Below are 18,641 nucleotides of genomic sequence, written 5' to 3'. Positions count from 1 at the left end.
AGCTTTTTGTCATGATATTTTTTCACCTTTTCTTTATACAACCAACTCGAGTGATATGCGGCATTGCGCATCTCTTCCAACTCAAGCAGTTGCACTTTCCTTTTCTCACCGGCCAAATCCTTATCAAAATTTAATAATTTCAGGGCCCACAATGCTTTGTGCTCCAATTCAACCGGCAAATGGCAAGTTTTACCAAACACCAATTGAAAAGGAGTTAGCCCAATTGGAGCTTTGAAAGCGGTACGGTATGCCCATAACGCTTCATCCAATTTTTGTGACCACTCTTTTTTCGAATTTGACACAGTTTTCTCAAGAATTCTCTTAATCTCACGATTAGAGACTTCAGCTTGACCATTAGCTTGCGGGTGATACGGAGTCGTCACTCTATGTGATACACCGTAATGTTTTAAAACATTTTCTAACGGTGCATTACAAAAGTGTGACCCTCCGTCACTAATCAACACTCGGGGGGTTCCGAAACGGGAAAAGATGTTTTTCTTCAAAAAAATTATTACCGTTTTCGCATCCGCCCGAGGTGAGGCAATCGCCTCAACCCACTTAGAAACGTAATCAACCGCCACAAGCATATACTCGTTACCATAAGAGGGTGAGAATGGTCCTACAAAATCGATACCCCAACAATCAAATACTTCAACCTCTTGGATGTTTTGGAGAGGCATCTCATCTCTCTTACCAATCCCACCGCTTCTTTAGCAACTATCACAACTTTGCGCATGGGTATGTGCGTCTTTGAAAATAGTGGGCCAATAAAATCCTGACTGAAGGACTTTAGTGGCCGTTCTTACCCCATTATAGTGTCCGCCGTAAGGCGAGTTGTGACAATGCCAGAGAATGCTTTGCACCTCATCGCCGGTAACACACCTTCTCAAAAGGTTGTCACCACCCAACTTAAACAAATATGGGTCATCCCATACGTAGTACTTGGCATCCGAGAGAAATTTCCTCTTTTGGTTCGAAGTTAGGTCGTGAGGCACCAAACCACTAGCCTTGTGGTTCGCAAAGTCCGCAAACCACGGCCTAACTTGAACTTTAAAAAGTTTTTCATCAGGAAACTCTTCTCGGATTTCTTTCTCTGAAGCTGTAACCTCCACATTAACTAGGCGAGATAAATGATCTGCCACCAAATTTTCCGATCCTTTCTTGTCTTTGATTTCAACATCAAATTCTTGCAACAAGAGGATCCAACGGATGAGCCTTTGCTTTGAATCCGGTTTGGTGAGCAAATATTTAATCGCCGAGTGGTCGGTATACACTACGACTTTGGACCCTATAAGATAAGACCTAAACTTTTCAAGCGCATACACTATCGCAAGTAATTCTTTTTCAGTGGTGGCATAGTTAATTTGAGCCTCATTAAGAACTTTACTTGCGTAATGTATCGCATGAAAATTTTTCTCTTTTCTTTGGCCTAATACCGCTCCGATTGCATAGTCGCTCGCATCACACATGAACTCAAAATTTAAATTCCAATTTGGAGCGACTATAATTGGAGCGGTAACCAATTTTTCCTTTAAAATCTCAAATGCTTGTAAACACTCATCAGTTAAAAGAAATACCTGGTCCTTAGCTAGCAAATTACCCAAAGGCTTAGCTACCTTTGAGAAGTCTTTGATAAAGCGCCGATAGAAACCGGCGTGCCCCAAAAAGCTTCAGATTCCCTTCACATTCACCGGAGGAGGTAACTTTTCAATCACTTCAACTTTAGCACGATCAACTTCAAGCCCTCTTGAAGAGACTTTATGCCCAAGCACGATCCCCTCGGTCACCATGAAGTGGCACTTCTCCCAATTAAGAACAAGGTTTGTCTTCACACATCTTTCAAGCACCGTTTCCAAGTTTGCCAAGCATAGACTAAAGGAACCACCAAATACTGAGAAGTCATCCATAAATACTTCCATTGTCTTCTCGATAAGGTCGGCAAAAATAGCTTGCACACATCTTTGGAAAGTCGCCGGTGCATTGCATAACCCAAAGGGCATTTTACGGTATGCGAAAATTCCAAAGGGACATGTGAAAGCAGTCTTTTCATGATTGGCCGGGTCAACCGCAATTTGGTTATACCCGGAATAGCCATCTAAGAAACAATAATATTGTTGCCCCGAGAGTCTTTCTAGCATTTGATCCATGAACGGGAGTGGAAAATGGTCTTTTCGAGTTGCGGTATTCAACCGCCTATAATCAATACACATACGCCACCCCGTTGCAACTTTGGTCGGGATCAATTCATCCTTTTCATTTCGAATTACGGTAATGCCACCTTTCTTCGGAACCACATGCACAGGACTAACCCATGGGCTATCCGAAATCGGGTAAATTATTCCCGCATCTAACAACTTAACAACTTCCTTCCTAACAACTTCCTTCATAGTAGGATTTAAGCGGCGTTGTGGTTGAGCTACCGGCTTAAAGTCCTCTTCCATTAAGATCTTGTGCATGCAATAGGAAGGACTAATTCCTTTGAGATCGGAAAGAGTCCAACCCATGTCTTCTTGACTCTTTTTCAACACATCGATCAAACGGGTTTCTTCATTCTTTGTTAAAAGATTGCTTATGATAACCGGCTTGGCTTTGGTATCGTCGAGGAATGCATACTTCAAAGTAGAAGGTAACATTTTCAATTCAATTGGCGATTTTTCTTCATTAACCTTCTTCTTCAAGTCTTCCTCCTCAACTTCCCACGGTTGTAGTTCGTTTAAACTATCAAGTTCCCTTAAGCATTCATCAAGAGCTTGCTCTTCTTCAACTGTGAAAACTTCATAGGAGTCATCAAGAGCTAACTCCATAGGAGATATCTCATGAATATGCTTAGAAACTTCAAAGGTTGCCTCTTCAATCGCATCAATGCGAAAACTATCACGTCTATCATTTGAATGCTTCATGGCTTTGAATAGGTCAAATGTAACTTCTTCATTTTGGACCCTTACCTTCATCAAACCGTCGTCAACGTCTATAATCATGCGTGCGGTTTTCATGAACGGTCGGCCAAGAATGAGTGGAGCATCGTCATCCTCTTCCATATCAATCACAATGAAATCGACCGGGAAAAAGAATTTGTCGACTTTAACCAAAACATCTTGGGCTATGCCATGAGGATGGGTAGTCGACTTATCGGCCAATTGCAAAGTCATCCGGATGGCCTTCATTTCAATGTTGCCAAGCCTCTTTACAATAGACAATGGTATAAGATTAATGCTTGACCCCAAATTAATTAGCCCCTTTCCGACATAGACATCACCAATTTTAACTGGCAAAGTAACTCGTCCCGGATCAACCTCTTTTTTCGGAAGCGTCCGTTTAATGATTGCACTACAGCTTGCATCTAGGACAATGGTCTCTAGTTCCGTATACCTCCGCTTTTTTGTAAGTATGTCTTTCATGAATTTTGCATACTTAGGCATTTGCTCCAATGCTTCGGCAAACGGAATGTTCACTTGCAGTTGTTTGAAAATATCCATGAACCGGGCGTAATGTCGTTCATTCTCCCTTTTAGATGGAGCATGTGGATACGGAAGGTTTTGGATTGGAGTAACGCTCACTACCTCCTTTCCTTTAGCAACTCTAGAACTTCTCGCTCTTTTCTTTTTCACTTCCTCCACTATCACTTCATCATTCTTATTTTTCTCAATTTCCACACTTTCTTTATTTTCAACTTCACCATTTTTTTCATCCTCTTCAACTTCTTCCTCATTTCACTCCCCAACTTCACCATCAATACTATCCTCTATTATTTTCTCCTCATCATTTTTTTCTTCCTCTCTTTTTTCACTCTCATCTCTTTTTTTATTCTCACTAATCAACTCCCTTCCATTTCTCGTCGTTATCGCTTTACAATGCTCTTTAGGATTCGTTTGCGTGTTCGCCGAGAAAGATGGACCGGGTTGTTGTTCCGCTAGTTGTTTAGCAAGTTGTCCGACTTGAGTCTCGAGATTTTTTATTGCCGCATCGTTGCTTTTTTGATTAGCCATTGACATTTGCATAAATTGTGTCAATGTCTCTTCCAACTTTGAAGTCACGACCGACGGTTGTTGAGGTTGATAAGGATTTTGGGGAGGGTTTTGACGGCTAGAATTACCACCCCCATAACCTTGGTTATGGTAGTAGTTACTCCTTGGTTGGAACCCTTGATTCCCTTGAAAGTGTTGTTGTTGATTTTGAGGATGTGGTTGATACGGTTGTTGTTGTTGTTGCCTCGGTTGGTAGTCTCGTTGGTTCGCCATGTAATTCACTTCCTCGAACCCGGGAGGTGGACAAAATCCGGTGTCATGCTCACCTTTGCAAAGCTCACAATAAGCTATTTGTTTAGCTTTTGAAGGTTCTCTCAACTCTTTTATTTGTTGAGTTAAGAGTTCGACTTGTTGTGAAATGAGTTTGTTTTGGGCAAGAATTGCATCGTTCGTCCCAAGCTCTAACACTCCCGGTTTCTTTAAAGTGTTGCCTCTACTTTAACTTTGAAGGTCATTTAGAGCCATTCGGTTAATAATATCTGTAGCTTCTTCAGCGCTTTTAGACAACAAGGAACCACCCGAGGTAGCTGTCATACCCCAAAATTTGCCCGTTGATATTACAAAGCATTTTTCAAGGCACTCCGACTTATTCTGCAAGGCACTGATCTTAAAAGAACAAAGGCCCAGCTCACGAGTGGCCCAATCCAGAAAAGGTCCAAATTGGCCTGCTCGCTAGGCGAGCAATTCCTTCGCCTAGCGAACCCCTCGTCATGACACTCGCCCCAGCGAAGCGCCAGATCCAGTAAAAGCCCAAAATAGCTTGCTCGCTAGGCGAGCAACTCCTTCGCCTAGCGAAGCTTGCGAATATCAGAATTTCTGGGCTTCATTCTGAGCCCATTAGGTCACAACAAGAGCATTATAAATAGCCAAGCTTCAGTCACGAAAAAGGGAGGAAAAACGGAGGAAGACATAGACAAGGACAGACGGAAACCCTGGCACAGAAACCCTGGAGGCTACCGTAGAGAGTTCCGAATAAAGAAACCCTGAAGGCCGCTCCTCCGCTCCGAAGCTACCGCCGCCCAACTCCAGCCGATACCAAAAGCGATCAGTCTCTTCAACATAGCAGCTTAGTTGCAAGCAGGTTTGCGCATCACTATTGTTTTATGCTTTTAATCGGTAATCGCTATATACATAAAGCATCATGATTGAAGTTTCGAATATGTAATTTGATTTCACATGCGAATTTAAATATGCTTGAATATCATGAATGTTTGTCCATGTTGTTCCTATAGTCAAGTGCCATACAAGTTCAAGTTTTCGGAGGTCATGCTGCTGTCAAAATCCAAACCCGTGGCCGCTCGCTAGCACATCGCTAAGCGAGCCCGTAGCGAGCATTCGCTGAGCCTTCGCCAGGCGAAGCAGAGGCGAACGGGACAGGGGCTGCTTTGTTTCTTTTCTATTATGCCTTATGTCTATCTAACCAAGACTTATTATAATTCTGCATCGTTTGGCCTGAGATTATGACTGTTGTGTTGTAGTGCAATTTTCAATTATACTTTACTTTGATGCTCTAACCCGTGTGTTGAATTGTGCAAAGGTTTACATATTCCCGAGGAAACGGCCGGCTAGGAATCCGACTTTATGTGTGGGAGATCCTTATGGAGATTCACCCTGAATTACTCAATTGATTTTAATGTATTCATTTCATGGCGAAGATCCACCCTAATGGCTTAATTGATCTTAATGTACTGATTTTAATATGGACCTAATTACTTAATCGACTACGGCTATCTAATTAATTGTAAAACTTTGCCTTTTAATATGCGATCTTGGACCTCTCTTTGTTACCCTACGATTACGGTATTATGGCCATGTCCCGCGAATATGGGGATACACTTAGCAAAGACCCTTCGGTTAAATCATCATAGTCCCTCGAATGTTGCCTTTGTCCCTCGATGACCCTTCGGTATAGCCTACGGTTAAATGATGATCGTCCCTTCGAATGCTAAGGTATCCTCACAACTGTTGCCTTCAATGACCAATCGATGATCCTACGATGACCCTTTCACATCCAAAGGATAAAAATACTTACTTCTCAATAGTAAGGACAGTTTTACCCTCATAAGGATAGGAAATGCCCGGAAAGACCTCGGATAGGTATAACTCTTAATTGATTATTCACAATTTAAAACTACTTTTCACACCTTACACCTTTCAAAACTTCCATTAGAAAATCACCACTTGGCATACATTCGCACTAGAATCATTGCCGAGTTATATTTTTCTAAACTATTTTCAAAACTAAACGAGATAACCACTTTGTATACATTCATTCAAGAATCATTACAAAGTTAAATTCTCCTTTTCAAAACATTTCCTACACATCTCTCAACCACTTTTTCAAACTAGAAAAACATAAATGATTGAGCAATTAAGAGCCCATGGATAACCATGGATACAAAGGGTGCTAACACCTTCCCTTTGTATAATGTACCTCCCGAACCTAAGAATCTAAATTAAGGTCTTTCCTGTTCTTTTCCACCTTTCCTTATTGGATAAAAGAAAAGTCGGTGGCGACTCTTGCTAACCGCGACATTGCGATTAAAAACACATTAAAGTCAGTTCACCGTATGACAGAACTGGCGACTCTGCTGGGGATAACAGAGGGAGGTCACCTTAAAAATCATTTATGTTTTAAACTGTTCCTTCTTTTGAGGGTATTTTATGCTTGAGTGAAAGATCCTACACCCGGATCTAGTGTACCTTAGGTAAGTAGCAATAGATCATCGCGACTATCCGGCGTATACTGGAATGGTTAAAATGATGGCTACGGTTAATGTGACACTTTGGATGTCCTGATGTTCCTCATGTTTACTTGAGGAAAAATTTGGCATTCGCGTGGTGTCATCAAAGCATTAACCAGACCTTTAGAACCCTAATTGACTCATCCTAGCCATTAGAAAGTAGTGAGATAACTGGCTTTGGTTCCGACTGGGGTTGGTTGAGACTCGATACTACACTCTTTGAGATTGGACTTTAGGGAAGCTTTGGTCAACCACTTGGCGTTGCACTGAAGTGGACTTAAAGAAAGGTCGATGATCTGAGATCCTTTTAGAACCCGGTTACTATTCTAGGACAGGTTGAACCAACCAAACTTCAGTGGGGAGGGTACTTACCTGTGGAACTCATGCAAGCCTTAAAACTTAGGAATGACGGTTGTGTGACTTGCTTGTGCTTGTTATTTACTTAACATCATAACATCATAACCTCATAACATCATCATAACATCATGGCATTGAACTAACCATTTCGAGGACTTAGGGATTTAACTTTGCTCTATTTTGTAAAAAAAAAAAAAAAAGAAAAAAAAAAAAAAAAGAAAAAAAAGTTTCCTTTTTGGTAGTTTATGCAAAGTTAAATTCCAAAAGTCCTTGAAAACATTTCATACATTGCATAGCATAACATTGCATAACAGGTGTTCTAAAGGGATCAATGTTCTCACGGTTTTCATGCAAACAGAAAAATGGACCTCAAACAAACTGTCAAGGATCTCCATACTCAGAATGCTCAACTCCAGGAGATGATCTTGAACTTATCCAAGGGGCAGGAAGAACTGAAGGCTCTCTTGCTCGCGAAGAAAAAAGACAAGAAATCTGTGAGACACATTAACCCGGGAAGAAGGCAGTTTACGAAGATCAATATGACTTTAGCACAAGCACTGCAGGGTATGCTAAAAGCAAATTTAATTACCCTCAGAGATCCTCCTGCAAAACCCAACACTACTTCTCCTAGTTATAATCCCAATGCCAGGTGTGCCTATCACTCCGATAGTCCCGGGCATGATACCAACGATTGTTGGTCGTTGAAGAATAAAATTCAGGATATGATCGACGCCGGAGAATTTGAATTGGATCCGCCTGAGACTCCTAAGGTCATCACTGTTCCTCTGCCTAATCATGACAAAACTCTTAATGCTATAGAGGATGCTGACAGCGATTGCGACCTGGATAGCTGGGTCTACCCAACAATTGGTGACAGACTCAATAATTGGAAAGCTGAAGACACTATCCCGATTTCCTTTAGTCAGGAGTAATTGTTATTGCTATTTTAGTATTTCAAAAGCATTGTGTCTATACCCGGGGCATAATAGCTAATTTTAAGGGTTTTGTCATTTCATAAGCATATTCACATTCAATAAATCAATGGATTTTTTTGCATTCAAATATTGCGCTCTTTATATTTCCTGTCATTTTTCAAACAAGCTATGTTTATTGCACACACTCACGCAACAATTTGCCGATCCATATCCACTCTGGATCCTGTTGGTAATGACTCTGCTACTGTTCATTATGACTTTGAAAATCCGATCTACCAAGCCGAGGATGGAAGCGAGGAAGATTGTGAAGTCCCTGGAGAACTTGCCCGACTACTGCAAGAAGAAAAGACTATACAGCCGCATGAGGAATCAATTGAAATTGTAAATCTGGGTACTGAAATAAACAAGAAAGAAGTCAGAGGTTTCTTGGGGCACTCGAATTACATTGCCCGATTCATTCCACACTTGACTGCTACCTGCAAACCCATCTTCAAATTACTAAAAAAGAAAAATCAAGAGATGATATGGAATGATGAAGGACAAAATCAGGAAGTATCTCCAAGAACCTCCAATTCTGATACCACCAGTGGAAGAAAGACCTCTCATCATGTATTTGACCGTGTTAGAAAGTTCGATGAAGTGTGTGTTGGGGCAACATGACGAGTCTGGTCGAAAAGAGCATGCCATATACTGCCTTAGCAAAAGGTACCGGCTGTGAAACAAGATACTCACAGCTCGAGAAAGCTTGCTGTGCTTTGGCTTGGGCTGCTCGCCGACTAAGACAGTATATGTTGAATCATACCACTTTATTGACTTCTAAGATGGATTCTATCAAATATCTATTTGAGAAACCTGCTGTCTCCTGAAAGAGTTATCACTGACAATGGTACTAATTTGAACAACAAGATGATTGCTGAACTCTGCACGCAGTTCAAAATAAAACACCATAACTCTTCTCCGTACCGGCCAAAGAGGAACGGCGCCGTGGAGGCTGCTAATAAGAATATCAAGAAGGTCATGCAAAAAATGACAGTAACATACAAAGACTGGCATGAGATGTTACCCTTTTCTCTTTATGGTTATCGCACTTCAGTGCGCACTTCGACAGGGGCAACTCCGTTCTCTTTAGTCTATGGAATGGAAGCCATCTTACCAGTGGAAGTTCAGATTCCCTCTCTAAGAATCATGAAAGAGGCGGGCTTAGATGAAGATAAACGGATTCAGACTCGACTCGATCAGATAAATTTGATTGAAGAGACTCGCGGCTGTTTGTCATAGGCAGATATATCAGAAGCGCATGATCCAGGCATTTAACAAAAAGGTCAAGAGACAGGTATATCAAATTGGTGACTTGGTGATCAAGCGTATCATTCTACCGCAAGGTGATCCCAGAGGTAAATGGACTCCCACATACAAAGGGCCATTTATGGTTAAGAAGATATTCTCTGGTGGAGCCATGATACTTGCTACAATGGACGGCGAAGATTTTCCGCACCCTGTTGTAGCACCTCAAATTTGCACCCTACCATTTTGTACATTCATTTCATATTAGGTCATTAACATTGCATTCACATTGCATAGTGCATTGTATTTCATCAGTCAAAACTGATCAGGAGAATCCATCTGTACAAGAGAGCAAGGGTTTTTTCCATGAGATAAAGGCTCTGGGGGTGTTCTAGAGAGCTTACATGATCCAAGGTTCATTTTGATGCAGTTTGGCCAAGTGTTGAAGGCTCAAAGTCCATGGTGTATGACCAAGTCATCGGAGGCCCATAAAAGTCAATTGTGAGTCGACTGAGGGCTAGGAGGTGAAGAGATGGTTTGAGACGCTTCCCTCATGTCACAAAGAAGGTCATTTGTCATTACAAGTACTTATCTTGAAGAATTTGAGGTTAGAAATCATTGCGTTCGTTTCTCGAATTAATCTTGGAAATTCAAGTTGAGTTGGATGATCCTAGTTGATTACTGGAAAGTTGATTTGGTTGTGGAAACTTAATCGGGATTGCATTGAGCCCATTCATTTTTTTTGTTAAGTCCATAAGTTTGGCCCATTAATCATTTTCCAAATTAACCCATGTTTCTAAACAATTTTCAAATCCCCATTCATTACCCATTTTCAATATCCATTTCAAATCCAATTCAATTTCATTGTTAATATCCAAGTTTATTCATCCAAATCATCTTCCAATTCACCCATATTTCATTTTATTATTCCAATTAATAAAATCAATTGCCATTATCCAATCATACCCATATCCATTTGTATAAAACCAAAATTCTGCATTAAAAATTCTGCATTGCATTTAACAAAATTCTGCATTAAAAATTCTGCATTGCATTTAACAGCAACACATCAAAATTCAGCAACACATCAAAAATTTTGCATAAAATGCATATAAAAATTCTGCTATAAAATTCTGCATAAATCCAAAAACAAAATCCTGCACAATAACTGCCAAGCCAAGCCAAGGCATCAAAACCAAGCTACACTTCAAGCTGCTATTCAAACTGCAAAACATAACAGCAAATGAGATTTCAAGCCGCATAAGCCGATACAAAAAACCTGCAAAATACACAAGCAAAAAGTTGCTCCGAGCGAGCCAACATAAGAAAAAGTGCACAAGCCAAGCTGGGAATGCAATTCCATACCTGCGTAATAACAGAAAAATTTCACAACCAAATAACAGAATTTTCTTCTAATCTTAATCTCATAACTCTAAAAAAAATCAAAAACCTTCACCTCACTACACTTCCAGATTTTTCCACATATCAGACTCAATCTCATTTCTTCCTCGCTCCCAATCTTCTTCTTCCAAACTTCATCACAAACTCTTCCAATCATTCAACCAAAACCTTCAACCACCGTAACCGTAACCGTTTTTTTTCAATTCACAATCACCTTCATCAAAAACTCCAAAACTCCATAGCCAAGCCTTCAACCACTACGAATCCGTAACCGTAACCGTAATCTCCGTCCACCGAAACCTTCAACCGCTTCCAATCTTCACTCTTCAATTCTTCCACATTAATTTATCATCATCACAACCGAACCGCCAAAGATCCTGCAACAATTCTGCAGCAATTATCTCCTTTCTCGGAAGTGATAAGCAGAAGAAAAAAGAAGAAATAATAGAAAAGAGAAATCCAGAAGAGATCGGAATAATCGGAAACTCACGATCCAAGAGACTTCTTCTTCATTTCGATCGGCAATACCGGTATTACGTCTTCGTCTTCATCTCAAAGCGGAGATGCGAGCGAGGCCTTCATCATCCACCAAGAACCTTCAACAAAATCCGTAGAAGCTCGCAACTCGTAACGGAATTGGTGAGAAGCTACAATCAGAAAGAAACCGATAATTGAAGAAGCAGTAGAAGGAACCGAAACAGAGAAAGAGGAAGATTCGTACCTAATTGTAATTGGAGCTTTAATCTGGTAAGTTTTTCCGATCCGATTTCGATGTGGTTTTTCTTCCATCCGCACATACAATAATGGAGTGAGATGAATCGCGGATCTTCGAGTATCTGAACTATCAATAAAGATCGAATATCGCGAACCATGGTGGATTGCTTAACACCGCGAGTTCTTGAATCCTTGAATCGTAATAATCGTTGAAGTCAATTCTGTGAGAAGGATAACGCATTGTTGTGTTGGAGTTGATCGTTTCTCCCGGCTTGTGCTAAATCCTCGTGAACGCAGTGGTTGAAGGCGCCGGAATCCAAGAATCCAAACGCGTCACAAGAGCTTCTCTGAATAAGTGCTTTTCCCCTGTCCAATTTGAGCTTACGTGAAGGTTGTACATGGACTCTCTCCATTCAACTGTGGCCGTTTGAGTCCAAGGCCCGTGCGTTTTCCTACTACACCCCCACAGATCAAAAGTCCAATTCAGGTTTTCTTCCAAGTTTTTTTGTTGAATTCTAACTGTTTTTGGTTTAATTAGAGTATCAATTAGTATATAATTAGGTTAATTAAGTTTGTAACTAGCGTAATTAGAGGATTAGGTGTTATTTAGAATAATTAGTAATAAGTAGGATTGATAGGATATAGTTAGAGTAATGCTAGGAATAGTTTTTTTAATAATGATTTTAGAATATTGCTTGAGTAATTGTAGAATCAGAATTAGAATTAAATAATAATTAGAAATTAATCTTAGGACTGTTACATTGAATACATTAGTATTAGGATTAACTTCAGAGTCAATTAGGTGGATTAGTACTAGAAATGTTTTTTAGAAATACAATAACTGTAGAAATTAATTAGGAAAATTAGGATTAGAGTTTGTTTAGGACAATTAGAAATTAATTTTAGAATTTGGAAACCATTTTAATTAGTTGTCAAATTAGAATTAGAATATTAGAATAAAGTCTTAAATAGGATTTAATAGATTTTAGAAATTAATTAGCAATATTAAATTTAGGCTACTGGTTTAGGTAATTAGATTTTAGAGTTAGTTAATTAGATTATTAGAATTAGAATAATTTTTAGAAATAATAGTTTTAGAACTTTAGAGTTAATTAAAAAATGTTAAAAAAAAAATATTAAAAAGAAATATTAGAAATAGTTTAGAAATATTAAATTTAGTTTAGTTCTAATTGACTTTAAATAGAACTTACTTTCGTAAATAGAAATTTAATTCAATATTACTCCCTAACTGTGAAATGACTATTCTACCCCTAGGCTTAGAAATAATTCAATCTTGCATGCTCCCTTAATTTTAGGACGTTATTACTTGATTAATTGAGCTTCATGTTGAATTTTAGTTTCTGTTTTGGCTTTGTGATCTCACTTTTGAGTTGTATTTCAGGTTAATAGCACAAATGGCCTATGCTTGATGATGTGCTTTCATTGGAGTTGACTTGTGACTTGTGTATAGCTAATTTTGACTTTGTTTTGCAGGATTTTACATTTGAGTTTGAGCCTTAATTGCTTGCACTTTGGTGCATTGGATTGTGTTCGTCTGTTTATAGCTAATTGTAAACCATTTGCTGTGTAGTTGTGTGATTAGTATACTGATGATATTTGATTGATTTCAGGTGCATTAGTTGCTAATATTGCTTTGCTTTGCTTGCTAAGCAATTTGCACTGAGGTATGATTTCCTTACTCCATGTAGTCTGGAAGACCTGGCCTGTTACTTGGCCAGGCACCTGTCTGAAGTCCTCCTTAAGAGGCGATGTTTGTGATTGTTTACTTTTGTGCCAAGCAGGTAAAGGCCTCAATGAGGCAATTGGTGGATCAAAGAGATATGCAATCTATCTCCCACTATTCTGTTGAGTCGTCCCTCTGCTCACACCACTGTGTTGATGCATTGGGACACAAACCCAAGATCTTGTACAATGTACAGTTGTGTCAGAGTCTTGAGCGTAGAAGGGTTCCCACATTCTGAACCCACGCTCTTTTGTCTGAAGCTCTCCCTGACCAGGGATAAGAGCTGTGAAGTCTCATCTTCACTCACCTTTCATCAGCTTCACCTTAGCCCCTCAATGGCAAGGTTAAGAGCTAACCTTACCCCGATACAGAGGCTTGTTTGTTGAGGTTGATATGACCCCTCGACTAAAGCCTAACCCTGATGTTTGAGCCCCTTGTTGGTGTGTTTATTTCATGTTGTATATGTTTGTGTGGTGTGATTGTATCCCCTAGGTTTGCTAGACTCCGCGTAGTCTCGTTTGCATGTCAATTAAGGTAGCACGGTTCCTTCGTATAGGACTTCCTTTCTTGCTTGAGCTTTCCTAAAACACAAACAAACATTATCCCCTCGTAAGGATACGTCCACTCCTTCTACTACAGGCGAGTAAGTCTCCAAAGGTCGAGCATCCGGTAGATTGCGTAGTGACGTTGTCCACCTAAAAAACACAAACCAACAAGAATAGTTTAGCCGAACTACAGCAACTCTGATTCTCATGTCCAGATGAGATACGTAGGCACGAGATGCGATGTCTTGTCGAGTTTGACTAACAACTAACACTAATTCTTTTCTCTCGCCCTCGTTGTGATTGAGACCTCCCCTTTCTCTTGCCCTAGTTGCAATCGAGACCCTTCTTCTTCCTGTGTTGGTGTTAGGAGGTGGATGTAAGCCCAGCGATTGGCATTCCACATCCTGTGTCTTGTTGTGTGCTTGGAAGCTGATGTAAGTCCATCGAGTGGCATTCGGGTTCCAGTGTGCGTGTGTTTTGGTTCGGATGCTGATGTAAGCCCAGTGATTGGCATTCAGGCTCCTCGTTTTCCTTTTTGGTGTGTGTTTTGGTTCGGATGCTGATGTAAGCCCAGTGATTGGCATTCAGGCTCCACGTTTGCCTTTGCCTGTGTTTGTTTTGTGTGCGTGTTAGCCGAGCTACGAATGCTCTGATTCTCCTTCGTCCAAAGGAGATACGTATGCATAGGATGCGACATCCTAGCGAGCATGTGTCGTTTCCCCGGTCCGAACTACTTTGACTCTGATGTCTAGGCTTGATAGACTAAGTAGGCCCAGGACGCGATGTCCTGCCGAGTCAGTCTTGTCCGTTTTCTTGTGTCTCTTCCAGCCTGTATAGATGTGTGTGAGCAGTGTTTTAGCAACCATTTTCCTTCCTATTGTGCGTGGATCCCGTCGAGTACGACGAATGCGTAGGGGTGCTAATACCTTCCCTTCGCATAACCGACTCCCGATCCCATTCTCTTTGGTCGCGAGACCATGCTTTTTCCAGGTTTACTCTGAGCGTTTCCTTTCCCTCTTTCGGGATAAATAACGCACGGTGGCGACTCTGTTGTTCTTGTTTTCCCGCCGGTTTTTCGCGTAATGCGACACCTGTGAACGCGGACATAGTTAGAAAATACTACGCATAAAAGAGACCCGCTAGGTCGACGTATCTAGGCAAAAGTAAGGGCATCCCGGCGAACCAAAAGGGTTCGGGCAAAAATTAGGGATAAACATATAAAAACGTACACCCGGCAAGTCGAAAACCTGAAAAGGCGGCTTGGGCAAAAAAGGGTATCCTGGTGGACTGAAAACCTGAAAAGGAGGTCCAGGCAAAAATTAGGGATTAAAGCGTAAGACTATGTCCCGTTCTCAGTCAGCTTCAACCAAGTTCCAAGGACTGAACAAGCCAATCACTTCTATCCGACAACAGGAGATGAGACGCTTGAAGACATAATGACAGTAGTGGAATTAAAATCAATAGGACCTTTTCTGCATAACTTTCTCTTTGTTTTCTTGACGATTTCCTCTCACTAGGATTTCTGTCTCCTTGTACACAAATTGCCTGTTTACAGGCCCTCTTTCAAAATCAATACAATTTCATTTCCAAAAAGATGGTTTCGTTTCACTTTTCTGTTTTGTTTGCGTAAACGTCCATTGATTTAATTTGAATTGATTTATGCATTTGAATATGATCAAGGTTTACCAAAAATGCATGCCTAGAATAGTAATAGCAATTACTACACGACTTCAGGATCGAGGAGAAGGTCTAATCACGCTTCCCAATGAATCCGTTGCTAATTCGATTCCCCGACAACGCCAATTATTCCCCAGAAGAAATTGGCATCACTAGACTGGTCATCTCTTCTACCCCAGCCAGGCTCTGTTGAATATCTCTGCCATCAGATAAAAGTCAAATACCCCTAGCTAAGGAAGGGTCATCAATACAAATATCTCCGACCAGAAGACTGAGATTTATTTCCCCAGTAGAGTCCCCTGGAAGAACGTTTCAGACACATAGTGCATTCATTACATCATTTCACATCACATACCTACATACAATTTTCATTCCGCATCATATACATTACGTCATTTCATAACATATACATGTATACAATGCTCTCATTTATTCCAGACGCATAATTCACTCATTACATCATTTCACAGCACACGCATGCATACAACATTTGCATCTCATGCATCATGACATGGCATGAAGCTAACTTTATTTTTCAGGTTAATCATCCTCTTGATACGGTCAAAACAAAGGCCCATTCAGACAGACATCTTTATCAATTACATTCAAGATTCAACTATATCCCTCAGATACTGCCTAGCATATGGTACATTCCGAGGTGTAGTCTAGCGTACGACTACTTTCTTCTTCAGATACATCTTTCAGATATACTCCATGTCAACATTCATTCTAACATCCTCCTAATGATGGCATTTATAAGCTCATCCCAGACATTTATCGCAAATACAGCATACACAAATACTATCAGATTCAGCCTAGCGTACGGTTCGTTCTGATTCAGCCCAACATATGACTCCTTCAACTCAGATACGATCTAGCGTACGATCCATTCTGACCTTCAACAACTCAGATACGATCTAGCGTACGATCCATTCTGACCTTCAACAACTCAGATACGATCTAGCGTGCGATCCATTCTGACCTTCTGACCTTCAACCACTCAAATACAGTCTAATGTACGACCAAGTTAGACCTTCAAGTCCTCAGACACCACTCAAATACAGTCTAATGTACGACCAAGTTAGACCTTCAAGTCCTCTGATGCCACTCAAATACAGTCTAATGTACGACCAAGTTAGACCTTCAAGTCCTCAGATGCTGCTCAAATACAGTCTAATGTACGACCAAGTTAGACCTTCAAGTCCTCTGATGCTGCTCAAATACAGTCTAATGTACGACCAAGTTAGACCTTCAAGTCCTCTGATGCTGCTCAAATACAGTCTAATGTACGACCAACTTAGACCTTCATCTCCTCAGATGCTACCTAGTGTATGGTTCAGCTCTGAAGTGTAGTCTAGTGTATGACTACCCCCTTTTATAATCAGATTCGGCCTAATGGACGGCTCGTTCTGCTCAGATGCGGTTTAATGTACGACCCAGTTAGACCTTCATCTGCTCAGATGCTACCTAGTGACAGGTACATTTCTGAATTGTAGTCTAGTGTACGACTACCCCTTTTATAAGCAGATTCAGCCTAATGGACAGCTCATTCTGCTCAGATACGGTTTAATGTACGACCCAGTTAGACCTTCATCTGCTCAGATGCTACCTAGTGACAGGTACATTTCTGAAGTGTAGTCTAGCATATGACTACCCCTTTCATCGTCAGATTCAGCCTAATGGACGACTCATTCTGCTCAGATACGGTTTAATATACGACCCAGTTAGACCTTCATCTGCTCAGATGCTACCTAGTGAACGGTACATTTCTGAAGTGTAGTCTAGCATATGACTACCCCCTTTCATCATCAGACACAGCCTAACGGACGACTCATCCTGCAACTCCAATACGGTCTAGCATAAGACCCATTTGGATCTTCAACTCAGATACGATCTAGCATACGATCCGGTCTGATCTTCTATCCCCAATGAAATCACCCGCTTAATGGAGGTGTCGTTCTGCAACTCAGAGACAATCTAGCGTACGATCCATTCTGATTTTTCATCCTCAGCGAAGTCATCCGCCCAATGAACAACTCACTCTGGTATTCAGATGCGGTCTAGCGTATGATCCATTCTGATCCCTTATCCCCAGCAGCGTGTAACACACTCTGACTCCCCAGCGAAGTCGATAGCATAATGGATGACTCACTATACGGTCTATCGTATGACTCGGTACGACATCCATGTCTTCAGATATCGTCTAATGTACGACGCACTCTGAAGTTCTCATCATCAAATTCCCTGGATGGCATCTTTAAGCCCATCTCCATCAAGACTAGCTCTTGGTTGACAAGCGCAAATTTTTGGGGCATTTTAGTGTTCAATAATCTTCCACCTCCAGACCACGAATGGTGCACATACCATTCTACTCTCTCGGTTCAAGAATATTGAACAGGGGCAGCTGTCATACCCCAAAATTTGCCCGTTGATATTACAAAGCATTTTTCAAGGCACTCCGACTTATTCTGCAAGGCACTGATCTTAAAAGAACAAAGGCCCAGCTCACGAGTGGCCCAATCCAGAAAAGGCCCAAATTGGCCTGCTCGCTAGGCGAGCAATTCCTTCGCCTAGCAAACCCCTCGTCATGACACTCGCCCCAGCGAAGCGCCAGATCCAGTAAAAGCCCAAAATAGCTTGCTCGCTAGGCGAGCAACTCCTTCGCCTAGCGAAGCTTGCGAATATCAGAATTTCTGGGCTTCATTCTGAGCCCATTAGGTCACAACAAGAGCATTATAAATAGCCAAGCTTCAGTCACGAAAAAGGGAGGAAAAACGGAGGAAGACAGAGACAAGGACAGACGGAAACCCTGGCACAGAAACCCTGGAGGCTACCGTAGAGAGTTCCGAATAAAGAAACCCTGAAGGCCGCTCCTCCGTTCCGAAGCTACCGCCGCCCAACTCCAGCCGATACCAAAAGCGATCAGTCTCTTCAACATAGCAGCTTAGTTGCAAGCAGGTTTGCGCATCACTATTGTTTTATGCTTTTAATCGGTAATCGCTATATACATAAAGCATCATGATTGAAGTTTCGAATATGTAATTTGATTTCACATGCGAATTTAAATATGCTTAAATATCATGAATGTTTGTCCATGCTGTTCCTATAGTCAAGTGCCATACAAGTTCAGGTTTTCGGAGGTCATGCTGCTGTCAAAATCCAAACCCGTGGCCGCTCGCTCGCACATCGCTAAGCGAGCCCGTAGCGAGCATTCG

At 41.1% G+C, this 18,641-nt stretch overlaps 1 long non-coding RNA gene across 1 annotated transcript; it reads right to left on the bottom strand.

The window, feature by feature from the left end:
• Positions 1–10,860: 10,860 nt before the first annotated feature.
• LOC127115871 (uncharacterized) lies at positions 10,861–11,822 on the bottom strand. The gene is made up of 3 exons (XR_007800906.1): positions 11,468–11,822; positions 11,237–11,393; positions 10,861–11,123 (listed from the first exon to the last, which is right to left on the bottom strand). It is a non-coding gene; the product is annotated as an uncharacterized LOC127115871 (long non-coding RNA).
• Between the last annotated feature and the right edge of the window lie 6,819 nt (positions 11,823–18,641).

This window comes from Lathyrus oleraceus, chromosome 1 (genome assembly GCF_024323335.1).
Source record: "Lathyrus oleraceus cultivar Zhongwan6 chromosome 1, CAAS_Psat_ZW6_1.0, whole genome shotgun sequence".
Lineage (NCBI taxonomy): Eukaryota > Viridiplantae > Streptophyta > Magnoliopsida > Fabales > Fabaceae > Lathyrus > Lathyrus oleraceus.
The sequence above is the reverse complement of the archived record's forward strand: the minus strand, read 5'-3'. Positions and strand labels throughout refer to the sequence as shown.